The sequence below is a fragment of the Gracilinanus agilis genome, chromosome 5, assembly GCF_016433145.1.
Source record: "Gracilinanus agilis isolate LMUSP501 chromosome 5, AgileGrace, whole genome shotgun sequence".
In the NCBI taxonomy this organism is placed as follows: domain Eukaryota; kingdom Metazoa; phylum Chordata; class Mammalia; order Didelphimorphia; family Didelphidae; genus Gracilinanus; species Gracilinanus agilis.
Window position 1 is genome coordinate 267673770 of NC_058134.1, and position 13420 is coordinate 267687189.

The following is a 13420-nucleotide window of genomic DNA, read 5'->3' on the forward strand; positions in this document are numbered from 1 at the left end:
CTGGGTAGGTGATTCTTGGTCATAGTCCTTCTTCTTTTGCTCTCTAGAATGTCGTAGCCTAAGTTTTCCAATCGTAGGAGCTGCTAAATCTTGTGTTATCTTGACTGTGGCTCAATGATATTTGAATTGTTTCTCTTTAGCTGCTTGCAAATTTTTCCTCTTTTATTTGGGAGTTTTGAAATTTGGCTATAATTCTAGGGGGTTTCAATTTGGGATCCCTTTTAGGAGATGATTGATAGATTTTTTTGATTTCTGTTTTACCCTCTAGAATACCAGGGAGGTTTTTCTTGATAATTTCTTTAAAAATTATGTCTAGGCTCTTTTTTTTATCATGGCTTTCAGATAATCCAAATAATTTTTAGGTGATCTCTTCTTATTCTGTTTCCCCGATGAGTTGTTTTTCCAATGAGATATTTCACATTTTCATCTATCATCATCACATTTTTACATTATTTGACTTTTTTAAATTATTTATTGATGTCTCATGGAGTCATTAGCTTCCACTTGCCCAATTTTAATTTTTAAGACATTATTTTCTTCAGTGAGCTGTGTAATTAATATCTGTACCCTAGAACTACAATTCCCAGCACCCCACTCTCCTCCTCATGTTATGTGCTGGCGTAGGGAGGATATAAATTTGGTGTAGCCCTGCCCCTTACTCTTTTCTCTTCCTGTCATAGCTGGAGCAGGGTTTTTAAACAAGCAAGAAAATATAGTCATGTGGTCTTATTTTGTTAGGTAATTACCTTTTTATTCCTTTATTCCAGTGATTATTAATAAACTTTATAAAATATAATTCTTTCTGGACATTAATATTTAAATCTTACATAGAGGTATAAGATAATTATGTTAAATGATCCATCTCTTGAAGTTGGGCTCTATTCCTGTGATGAAAGGGACACTATTCTAAGTTTCAGGTTCTTTGCACTTCTGCTTTCAGAGCTATTTTGGGGAATCTATAAATTTCAGTTTTCCCATGGTGATATGATCTAAGAAGTGTGTTTAATACTCTTCTAGCTTGCACTCTAATCTGTGAGCACTCTTTTCCACACTGGAACTATGACTAGTGTCCTTTGGTCTCCTGTATCTACAAGTGCTGATGTGTGCTAGTGTTCCTCCTTGCCCTTGCCTGGGACTTTACAATGCAACAAAGTCTTGTACCAGGAGCCAGCAAAGGGAACCTTATAATTCTTTGACCAGTTGTCTAGCTTCCTTACCTTCTGTTGACTGAGAACTCAAGAGACATTGCTGCTGATTCAGCTGCTGGCTTATCAAGGTAGGATCACCCTTGGTGAGGTGTTCTGCATTTGTACTCCCTCTTAGGTGTGACAGACCTTTTGTACTAAACTTCTAAATTGTGTTGGGATAAAAAAAAATTATTTCACCCCATTCTTTTGTGGGGTCTGCCTTGTTTTGAGGCATTATATCAAAGTTGTCTGGAAGATAATTTGGGAGAGATCAAGAGATTCCCTGTCCTTTCTCAGACATTTTGACTCTGCCATCAGAAGATACTTTTAATCGTAAGTATACTTAAGTACTTATTTTGATATTTTACAGGCTTTTTGAGATTAAAGGCCTTTGTAACCATATTGCCAAATATTTCAAATAAAATTTTATGTAACCTGTACCTCTGAATGCTTTTTCATTTCTTTGAATCATTGTTTTCTCTTAACTCTGGAGAAATAATTTATGGTGAGAAAAAGAGCCTAGCAGAGAAATTTTTGATGACATTAAGTGAGAAATTCATTGAATAGCCTTCACCTAGAGAGGGGTCAAAGTCAGTCATGTAACAGAATAAGGGGTCCCATTTGTACACTGAGTAGTCTGTTATTTAATTTCCATTATTTTTTATATTGACCTCTGTGTACAGACGTCCAGGAGGAATGAGAAAAAGAGGAGAAAACTAAGGGAGTAGATAAATGAGGAGGCCAAGAAACCAAAAACATCCCTGTAAAGGAGCTATACCTCCATGGGAAGACCTTATGAGTGTGAGGCAAAGCAAAGCAACTGGGGACCAGCACCAGCAGCAGGAGAGTCCTAATGAGGGAGCAGAGATAGATAACAGGAGCAATGAGAAGAAAGGATCTCAAGCGGCTGAGATTCCACTCATTGTCAATTTTGTTGTGCTATTTGAGACAGAAAGCTGATATGTGTTTCAGGCATGATATATTATACAGAGAATTCTCCCATCATTACTTTTCCCATGAATAAGGGTGATTTGGAATCTCCCCAGATATATCCAAATATGTGATGAGGAATTGGTTCGAGGTGAACAAATTATTCTTTGTAATGATTTAAACAAACCATACCTCAATACCTTGTTTTTTGTTTGTTTTGTTTTTAGGTTTGTGCTCAGTTTTTTAAAAACTGTATTTAATTAATTAATTTAGAATATTTTCCCATGGTTACAAGATTCATGTTCTTTCTCTCCCCCCCCCAACCCTCTACCATAGCCAAAATGCAATTCCACTGGGTTTTACATGTGTCATTGATCAAGATCTATTTCCATATTATTAATATTTGCATTAGGGTGATTGTTTAGAGTCTGCATCCCCAATCATGTCCCCATTGATCCACATGATCAAGCAGTTTTTCTTCAGTATTTCTGCTCCCAGAGTTCTTCCTCTGAATGTGGATAGCATTCTTTCTCTTAAGTCCCTCAGAGTCATCCTAGATCATTGCATTGCTGCATAGAGAAGTCCTTTACATTGGATTGTACCACAGTGTATCCGTCTCTGTGTATAACGGTGATGGCAAACCTATGACACACCTGTCAGCACTGACACATGTAGCCATTTTCGATGACATGTGGCCGCATACAGAGAAGTATGGGGCCACATGCTGAGGATGAAACATTTGCTGTAGTGAAGTGTAGACACTCTGTGTACTATAGATGATAATTCTACCCATATTAACTTACTTATTTTGATTTATTAAATATAGTTATATATTACAATTATATATTTTTGTTATTTAAACTATAAATATCATGAAATTATGGTTTTTTTTTTCTTGAAGTGAGATACCACCCAAGTTATGCTCGGTTTTTTGGTGAATTTTGACACACCAAGCTCAAAAGGTTGTCCATCACTGCAGACCTCTGACCTGTTTGCCTTGCACACCAATTTTTTCAGTCATTCCCCAATTGATGGACACTCCCTCATTTTCTAATTTTTTGCCACCACAAAAAGCGTGGCTATAAATATTTTTTTTTATCCTGGGACTCCATTCAAGGAGCATAGGGCCACAACCTGTAGGCAATGGGTCACACGGTCACTCAGGGTCACCCAGCTGGGAAGTGTCTGAGCCTGGGTTTGAACCTAGGACCTTTCGTCTCTAGGCCTGGCTCTCAATCCACTGATTGCCCCCATAGGGGCAGCTGGGTGGCTCAGTGGATTGAGAGTCAGGCCTAGAGACTGGAGGTCCTAGGTTCAAGTCTGGCCTCGGACACTTCCAGCTGTGTGACCTTGGGCAAGTCACTTGACCCCTATCGCCCACCCTTACCACTCCTGGGCTAAGGACGGTCCCTAGCCCGGATGAAAAAGGAGGAGGGTTGGGCGTGGGGCTAGCAACCCCACCCTGTAAAAACTACATCTGCTAAAGAAACTGCAACCTAAAGTAGGGGCAGCTGGGTAGCTCAGTGGATTGAGAGCCAGGCCTACAGACGAAAGGTCCTGGGTTCAAACCCGGGCTCAGATACTTCCCAGCTGGGTGACCCTGAGCGACCCATTGCCTACAGGTTGTGGCCCTATTCTCCTAGAATGGAGTCCCAGGATAAAAAAAAAATAAATATTTTTGCACAAGTCTTTTTCCCTATTATCTCTTTGGGGTACAAACTCAGCAGTGGTATGACTCTCAATACCTTGCTGAATGATGATTTCTTTTTTTTTTTTTTAAATCCTTACCTTCCATCTTGGAGTCAATACTGTATATTGGCTCCAAGGCAAAAGGATGGTAAGGATAGGCAATGGGGGTCAAGTGACTTGCCCAAGGTCACACAGCTGGGATGTGTCTGAGGCCAGATTTGAACCTAGGACCTCCCGTCTCTAGGTCTGGTTCTCAATCCAGCTGCCCCAGAATGATGATTTCTTCATACATTCTATTGCAGAAGTAAGCTGCAATGCCAAAAGTGCTGAAAGAGAAATAAGAAAAGAACAAACAAGTTTCAAGATCACTTTATTTAAAAGAATAAATATTACTTGTCCAGAAAGAGGAAACAATATTGTTAGACTTTCCACCTAAATTCCAAATTAGTGAAAGTCATGTGGATGAAAGGCCTTTCTCTCATTTCTCCTTTTCCAGACCTCAGTGGAACATAGCATTAATTAAAGCTAATTTGAATTTAAATGGTAAATTAAGGATTACAAAATTCTTGTCTCTCCACAACCTTATGGAACAGGAAGTTATCATCACTCAGATGAGAAAATTGAGGCTCAGAGAGATAAAATTAATTGTCCATGATCATATAAATAATAAATATTTTTGTTCGAACTTAAAGTCAAGTGTCTTAACTCGAGGTCTAGGGTGCTTTCAGCATACCACTCTTTCTCTCATTAAATTGACATCATATTCCTTTCTAGTGTGATAGGGCATTTGAGACATTTTGCCCTGGATAATAGAGGCTTCTCCTGTGCTTGAACCTCTGGGAACTGACAGCTTAACCATTGAGATGGCTCTCTCAAAGTCCTATAGGAGAGAAGAGAACTGAAATTTCTCAGAAGGCAAGAAGTACGGGGATGTATATTGAGAGCTGGTCTTCAGGACCTTTGAAGGGGGCAGAGCCAAGACAGCAGCATAGTAGCAGAAGCCTTCTGAATCTTCTTCCAACCAATCATTACAAAGCATCTCAAAATGATAGAAATCAAAACCAGATGAGTAAAGGGGCTCTCTTACTGGACACAACATGAAAGGTAGGAAGTGAGTAGGGATTCCCACGCTATAAGGGGCCGAAACTGCACTAATCAAAGCGCAAGCTGACCATCACTCCCCCACACCACCTACCCTGCCAGTTAGAGCAAAGGCCAGGCCAATCTCCAAATTCTCAGGGGCAGACTGAAAGCACCACAGATTTACCCCTGCGGGCTGTGCCAGGCCTCAACAGTGATACTTGAGGCTAAATAATTCTGAGTTTGGTCCTTGTATGGAGGCAGTAATGTGGCTGCCAATCAAGACAGATGGGGCAAGGAAGATAGCCTCAGGGCAAAACACACAGCACAGCTGAAAATCCAGCCAGTAGCTGAGGAAGATAGCCTCAAGGCAAAATGCTTTAAAAAAACTAGCTATACAAAGAACATCACAGATCTACCTGCCCTCACTCAGGCTTCTGACAGGGAAGGGAAGATAGCACCAAGGCAAAGCCCTGCAAGACAGAAGCTAAGAAAGCAATGGCCACCAACATGCAGGAATCCCAGTCCTCTAGCAGTAAAAGGAGTAAGCAACAGCAAAAAAAAAAAAGCTCTTGACCCTGGAAAATTTCTGTGGAGAAAAAGAGCAAAATACAGAAGCAACAACAGAGAGTGAGAAACAAGCAAACACACCCAAACTTTCCACACACACAAAAAAAAAAAAAAAAGAAAGAAAAAAGGAAATTGGTCAAAAATAAAATAACAGCTTAAAAGACAAAATTGCCTAAATGGAAAAGGAGGCACAGAAATCAAATGAAATAATAAGGATTTTGGGAAATGCAGTGCCAGTGCCATGGAGAGAGATATTATAGCCAGGTTAGTGTGGGGAGCTAGAGGGACTTGTCCCCTCCCCACAGACTCTTTGACCAAAAGACTTCATATACTCCTCTCAAAGAGAAGCACAAGAGAGAATAAATGAGATGCTGAGCAAAGGTTTGAGCTGGTTAGTGCTGGGCCACTCTTAGTCCAAACAGAATTGAATAGTGATCACTTTCTCTAATGAGAGGAAAAAACTGGCCTTTGATTGGGCAGAATGCAAACAATAATGACAACACAGGATTTGGGAACAAGATTTTGCTCTAGAAAGAATTGGAGTCAAGAATTGAGTAGCCAGACAGAAAGGAAGATCAATTTAGCAGGGCTCTGAGGAAGACCATATGGGTAGAGATGATTTCAGCTTTTTAGGTACAACTTTTTTTAGGTCAGCTTAGAGAACACAGTCAATCAAATATTCTGAGGCAGGATGGAAATGGGGGGAAATGTCAGACCTTCTGTGTGACCTTAAGTAAGTCATTTCCTTCCCTGATCCTCAATGTCCTCATGTCAGTCTAGGTAACTCTATGAAACCCTCCTAACTCTAACATTATGACCAAGATGGTAGTTGTCCCTCTCAACTATTTTGAGCAATGTTCTGGATGATATAGACAACTGTTTGTTGCTCAGAATTATCTGGATTATTGGTCTCAGTATTCCACATCATTTGGCATGTAGATAGACAGTTATCATGACACCTTTGGCACAAGATGTATTATCAGGGTCTCCTCATCCCACAGCTGCTTGTGCCTTCCCCTCATCATCCCAAATTACTGTGGTTTTATTTGGTACACACTTTGTCATGTACTATAGACACATTTTATTTCCCAGCCCAATAGAATGCAAGCCTCTTGAGGGCAGAGGCTGATTTGGTTTTATCTATGTATGTGCCTGACACAATAGGCACTTAAAACTTTGTTGATTCCTGTTGGGGAGAAGTAACTGCATTTTGTGAACCTTAAGATGTTGCAAATGGGAGCTACTGTTGAGGTTGTTTTTAATATAAATCTTCATGGTGTTTAAATCCCTTTATAACCTGACCTCACACCCCACCACAAACACTTCCATTCAGTGACACTGGTCATCTTATTGTTCCAGGAGCAAGACACTCCATCTTCCAACTCCAGGTATTTTCTCTGGCTATTCTGCATGCTCGGAATGTTCTCCCTCCCCATCTGTGCCTCCTGGCTTTCCTGCCTTTCTTCAGGGCCCATGCTAAAATCCAGCCTTAAACAGTAAGCTTTTCCTTAGCCCTCTTTAGTCTACTGCCTTCCTTATGAATGATTAGTTAGTTAATTATTGCCAATTTAGCCTTTATTTAGCTTGTTTATACATAACTGTTTTTATATTATCTCCCTCATTAATTATTAATGATCAAGGTCAGGGAGATAAGGAACTGTAATAAAGAATGAGGCATAAGAAGGGGGCAGCTAGGTGGCTCAGGCCTAGAGATGGGAGGTCTTGGGTTCCAATCTAGCTTCAGACTCCTCCTAGTTGTGTGACTCTGGACAAGTCACTTAAACCCCACTGTCTAGGCCAGTGATTCACAAAGTGGGCACTACTGCCCCCTGGTGGATGCTGCAGCGATCCAGAGAGGAGCAGCGATGGCCACACTTTTTTGTATTACATTCTATTCTGATTTCAATAAATAGTTTAGTAATTTCCAGGGGTGCTAAGTAATATTCTTTCTGGAAAGGGGGCAGTAGGCCAAAAAAGTTTGGGAATCAATGCTCTAGCCCTTACCATTCTTCTGCCTTGGAATCAGTAGACAGTGTTGAATCTAAGACAAAAGGCAAGAGTTTTAAAAAAGAAAGGCAGCATTTAACATAGTGGATAGAACACTGAGCCTGGGTTCAGGAGAAACCAGGTTCAAATCTGGCCTCAGATCTTCCTAGCTATAATCCTGGGCAAGTCATTTCACCCCCATTGCCTAGCCCTTGCTGCTCTTCTCTGCCTTGGAGCCAATATAGTATTGATTCTAAGATGGAAGGTAAGGGTTAAAAAAAAGGATAATATAGAAGGATAAGGTTTTGGCTTTATTATTTTACTGAATTTGGATCAGACTTGTGATTAACTGGGTGGAAAAAAATTCCAGCTGAGGGATCTCCCTTAAACAATAAAGACTGGCACCTTCTCTGCAGTCTTTGAGAAGTAGCTGGAATACTGACTTGTGGGGGTTCCCTCCCACTCCCCAGCTCAGTCACAAAACCAGCCTGGGGCAGAGATGAGATCAGAACCCTGAGTCTTCCTGACTAAGAAGTGCAAATCAGAAATCATGTTTAATCAATAATAATAACAGGCTTAAATTTTTTTTTAATTTTTAGCTACTGCTATGATTCATTAAACTTAATCAGTTTAACTTCCCCACTCTGGTGAGCCTGTTGTTTTGCAAGTCTTGCGAGTCTTGTTTTGTAAGACTTCCTCTTTTGCCTGTTTGACTTCTCCTTTAAGTGTCAGTTAATTCCTCATTTTGATACATGGGAAGTTATAAACTTTATGTTGTAATTTATTCCTCAATTGGCTTGTGTAATGCCTAGCCAATCAGAGAAGAGGAGTGTTTATTACTTCCAAATCCTGGTTCCCTTTTCCCAGAGCCATGATTTCTCTATTCTTATCTTCATTCAAGGTCCCACGGTGTGTTAATCCACCTTATGGTACTAACAATATGATTTGTGATTAGCATCTTCTAAGACAACCAACTAGAAATCAATAAGTACCCACATTACTTGGGATTTTGTCATTTGCTTCAATCCCTCTTTATTGTGTTTAAGAAAGCTCTGTAATCTCTCTACAAGGTTCTTGGCTACTGAGAAGGCTCTGACTCCATTTGCCAGCAGTTACTAGCTTTGTTAATAAATTGACTGTGCTCAGAATTTTGTCGCCTCAATTTTTCATTCTTGCAGATTTCCACTGCAACATGACAGAGAGACTAACTGTTCTCTTGGGCATACTGTTTCTATTGGCTTAGTACAAGAATTCTTTCAAAGTAAATAAAAGCCACATCATACCCTAAAACTCTATTCATGTAAGCAAACACTTTGCCCTATTGTTCAATAACAGCATTTACTCAAGGGCTACTTGTATAAAATCCTTTGGTACAATGACTGAATGATTCTTACAGAAAACACTTACAATGGCTGTGGACAAGTCACTGTGTGTGATCATAGGGAGGGTATTAGCCTGCCCCTTAACAGTCATCCAGTCCAATCCCTTCATCTCAAAATCTTCATCTCAAAGATGAGCTGAGAGTAAGAAGTTAAATGACTTGTAGAATGAATGAAAGCTCCTTGAGGACAGGGGCTGCCTGTTTTTCATTTCTACATCCCCAGTATCTTACCCAAAGTCAATGCTTCATAAATTCTTATGAAGGTGAATGGAATGACTCAAGTTCACAAAGCAACCAGGATTTGAACTTAGGCACCAAATTGCCTTTCATAGCACTTAATTGCTCTGTCCTCAGTTTCCTCCACTGAAAAATGAAGAGGTTGGACTAACCTATGTCTCTTCCAGCTTGAATCCATGTTACCTTTCCTTCTTCAACATTCATTCTACTTTTCTACCCCTTCTTATCTGAAGTTGCCTCTCTAAAGGGTGGTTTCTTGGAGATCGAATCCGGTGACATTTTCTCAGTGTATATCTTCAGTGACCTTGTTGTGGCCCCTGAGTAGGCTATTGATCACTCCTTTCCTCCAAATAAATGGGTTCTCCCTTTCCTCAAATTGGCTGAAAGCACCTTGAATGTTTGGACTTCTTTCTGCCTTAGGAGACAAATTACATCTTACAGTGTACATCCTGGGAGGCAACAGGTGTCCCTTCTGCCTCGCCATGGGCTCCTTGAGTAAAGAAACTACTTGCTTCATCTCACTAGGGGCCAGCACAGTAGTAAGCACTTAAAAAGTGCTGACATTTTGTTTTTTAACAACATTTCGGACCCTTCCTAGATACCCAGCCTGTAGCATGATTACATTAAGTTTCTTCTCTCTCATTTCCATACCCTCAGCCAAAACTTTAACTAACAACTTGTATGGCCAAAGGTAACTCACTTAATCTGCTAGGGCCTCAGTTTTCTCATCTGTAAAAAATGAAGGGGCAGTAATAAATTACTTCTAAAGTCTCTTTCAATTATAGATCTATGACTATAACTACTATATATTCTTTTTTTAAAAACTCTTATTTTCTTAGTAGCAACTCAGACAGAAGGGCAAAGGCTAGGCAAATGAGATTAAGTGACTTGCCTAGGATCACATAGCTAGTGTCTGAGACCAGATTTGAACCCAAGTCCTCTTGACTCTAGGCCTGGCACTCTACCCACTAAGCCATCTAGCCAGACTCAAACACAACTCTTCAGGGAACCTAACCAGTGGCAAAACTCATACTGCATACTGCACCAACCCCTCCCCCCATCTCTATTTGGAGGAAATATGTCTCACCAAGAGCAAAAGGTTCATTCTTTTTTATTCTTTTTAATTTTTAAAATATTTTTCCATGTTTACATATTTCATTTTCTTTCCCTCCCCTCTACCATCCCCCCTCCCAGATCCAATAAACACTTCCACTGGGTTATATAAATGTTACCACTTATACCTATTTCCATATTATTCATTTTTACAATAGAGCAATCTTTTAAAACCAAGCCCCCAAATCATATATCCATATAAACAAATGATAAGTCATTTGTTTTTCTTCTGTGTTTCTGCTCCCACGGTTCTTTCTCTTGATGTGGATAGCATTCTTTCTCACAAGTCCCTTGGGATTGTCTTGTATTCACAAAGTCCATTACATTGTATTGATTCACAATGTTTCTTTTTCTGTATACAGTGTTCTCTTGGTTCTGCTCATTTCACTCTGCATCAGTTCCTGGAGGTTCTTCCAGTTTATACAGAATTCCTTCAGTTCATCATTCCTTATAGCACAGTAGTATTCCATCACCATCAGATACCACAATTTGTTCAACCATTCCCCAGCCAAGGGATACTCCTTCATTTTCCAATTTCTTTGCCACCACAAAGAGTGTGGCTATGAATATTTTTGTACAAACATTTTTCATTATTATCTCTTTAGGATATAAACCTAGAAGTGGAATGGCTGGATCAGTGAGTATGCATTCTTTTAAAGCCCAAAAGGTTCATTCTTAATGAGGGCTAAATGGCTCCCTTTTCTTGGTGCTATTTAAATTTCATTTTATTTTCAGTAGCTAGTTTGAAAGTTCTTCTCCTAAATGGTAATATTTAAAAAATTTAAAAAATTGCCTTTTTATCAGTACATAAGTAATCTGAATGACCACGTAATGATGCTATTAGACAGGAATGGAGGCAGTTATCTCCAGCTTGGGCCCCTTCTGCCCTGAAATGAAGAAGCACTTCTGATGAGTCATAGAAGAGGCAGAAGGGACTTTTTGGCCAGAATTTCTGGGTCTTGTGGGAAAAAAATCTTGAAGTATTCTAAGATTTACCACTTTTCCAATATCCACACATCTTTACTGTGGAATGCCCCCAGATTCAGCAATATTGAAAGGCTTCAACATATAAATATAGAGTTTGAAGGAGCTGGGCTCAGGGACTGAATAACTAGTAGGACATTTGAGACTCATATCATGCAGCTCCACAGGGAGATAATCTAGCTGGTTTGGGTCAGTGGATTCTAAATGCAGTAGGTCATGTTTGGTGTTTTTAGCCTTGAATTCTCTTTCCTCAACCCTAAAACCTTATTCCTTAAAATCTGGTTTCTAGATGATTACGTTAATGTTTTTCAATTGAGGAGTTCTATTTTGAGTTATATTACCAGCCAAAGAAATTTAAAAACAAGAAATAAGAAGTACTGCATTTCAGGGCAGCTGGGTGGCTCAGTGGATAGAGAGCCAAGCCTGGAGATGGGAGGCACTGGGTTCAAATTTGACCTCAGACATTTCTTAACTGTGTGACCCTGGACACTTAACCCCAATTTTCTAGCCCTTACCACTCTTCTGCCTTGGAATTGATACTAATTATTGATTCTAGGACAGAAGGTAAAGGTAAAAATGAAAGAAAGAAATTATGCATTTCTACAAAACTATCACCCCCATTTTTAGCTCTCCTCTTCTGTGGAGTATCTACAGGAAGTTACACTTAAAATCAACCAGGCTAATTCTCTGGTAGCTGTCCATACCATTCTCTTTCAGAGTTTTGGCAAATTCACTCCCTCAGGGAAGAAGACAGACCCCAGAAGAAGGGGTACCTTCATATTGTCCAAATGATTAATCAGATTGCTCAAACTGCCGAGGCTGAGCTACAAACCCAAATTTTACTTCTTTCTTAAGTTTCTCTTTCTACTTTTTTGAGGATTCTACTTCTCCAACTGTGTAAAAATCAAGATCTCTTTATTGCCACATTTTCCCTCATTTCACACCAAGCTGTCCACCCCCAGCCCAATCACATATATTTTTTAATTGGACCCAGTAAACTTGGACATATAATTTCCTCTGGCAACAACATGTCAGTAGAAGTGAAGAAAGCAGAGTGAAGGGAGGATGGGTTACTACCCAGGGCTGAGATTTCACAAAGCATGAAGAGAGGGTAGTAGGCAGAGGGATAAGGTATAAGAACACAGAGTTGAATGAAGCCAGAGATAACTTGATAGATAACTTGGAGGAGGATCTAGTTAGAAGGGTCATTTGAGAATAGAGTAAACCTTAAGGGAAGAAGATTTGTGTAGTGATGGCAGCTGGAGGGTCTGAATCTGGCAATGCTGAGCAAGGAATATATCTACTCTTCCCATTGGTCCAGGGTGGAGGGCATAGGAGAAGGTGCATCCAGGATGAAACAGGGAAGCCAGGGATGCAGTGTCTTCTGGACACTTCTCTGTGACTCCTAGACCATGGAAGGAGTAGGAGAGGCAAAGATTAAGAAGAATGGAAGTTGGGTTATGATCAAATGGAAGGAAATTCAGGAGGAAACTAAGGAACATCTGATGGAGCTGGTTTGGAGGTTAATAGGGGACATCCTGAGGAAGATGAACATGAGGACTGGCAGCAGAGAAAAGGGTTGGTGTTATTAGCCAGCTAGAGATTCTCTATTATTGGGAAGAGGGAGAGCTGGCAGATCATAAAAGGCTCTTGTCTTTAAGAGTTGGTGCATGGCTAAGAATAAAAGTCTCTTGTCTTTCAAGTACCAGGAAAGAAAGGATGTTGGGTTGAGTGCTAGCACCCCATGGCTGAGGTGCTCCCAGCAGGCAATCTGGTATGGGAATCTTTTGCTCTGATGCTTTCCTCCAAGGAGAGAGATGTTGTTGAAGCCCATGAGCCTGGAGATTAGCCTTGAACCTGGGAAATTTTCAAATGATACAAAGTTGAGAAGAATGGATATAATGTTGAATGACTGAATCAGGATCAAAGGACGTCTTAACTGGCCAGAATGTGTTTTCCCAGTTCACTAATGTCTGATTCTTCCCTACCTAGTCTGTTCCACTGACACACTTTTAAAAGTTTGCCATGCACATGTTATTAGCTCATTTGATCCTCACAGCATCCCACTTTCTATTTTGTTGCCCACACCAAATATATATTTTTAACTTTTATCTTCTCTCTGAATTAAACTAAGTTTTGGTTAAAAGGCCGAAGAGTGACAAGGGTGGACAACTGAGGTTAAGTGACTTGTCCAGGGTCACACATCTAAGACATGTCTAAGGCCAATTTTTTTTAAACCCTTACTTTCCATCTTGGAATTAAT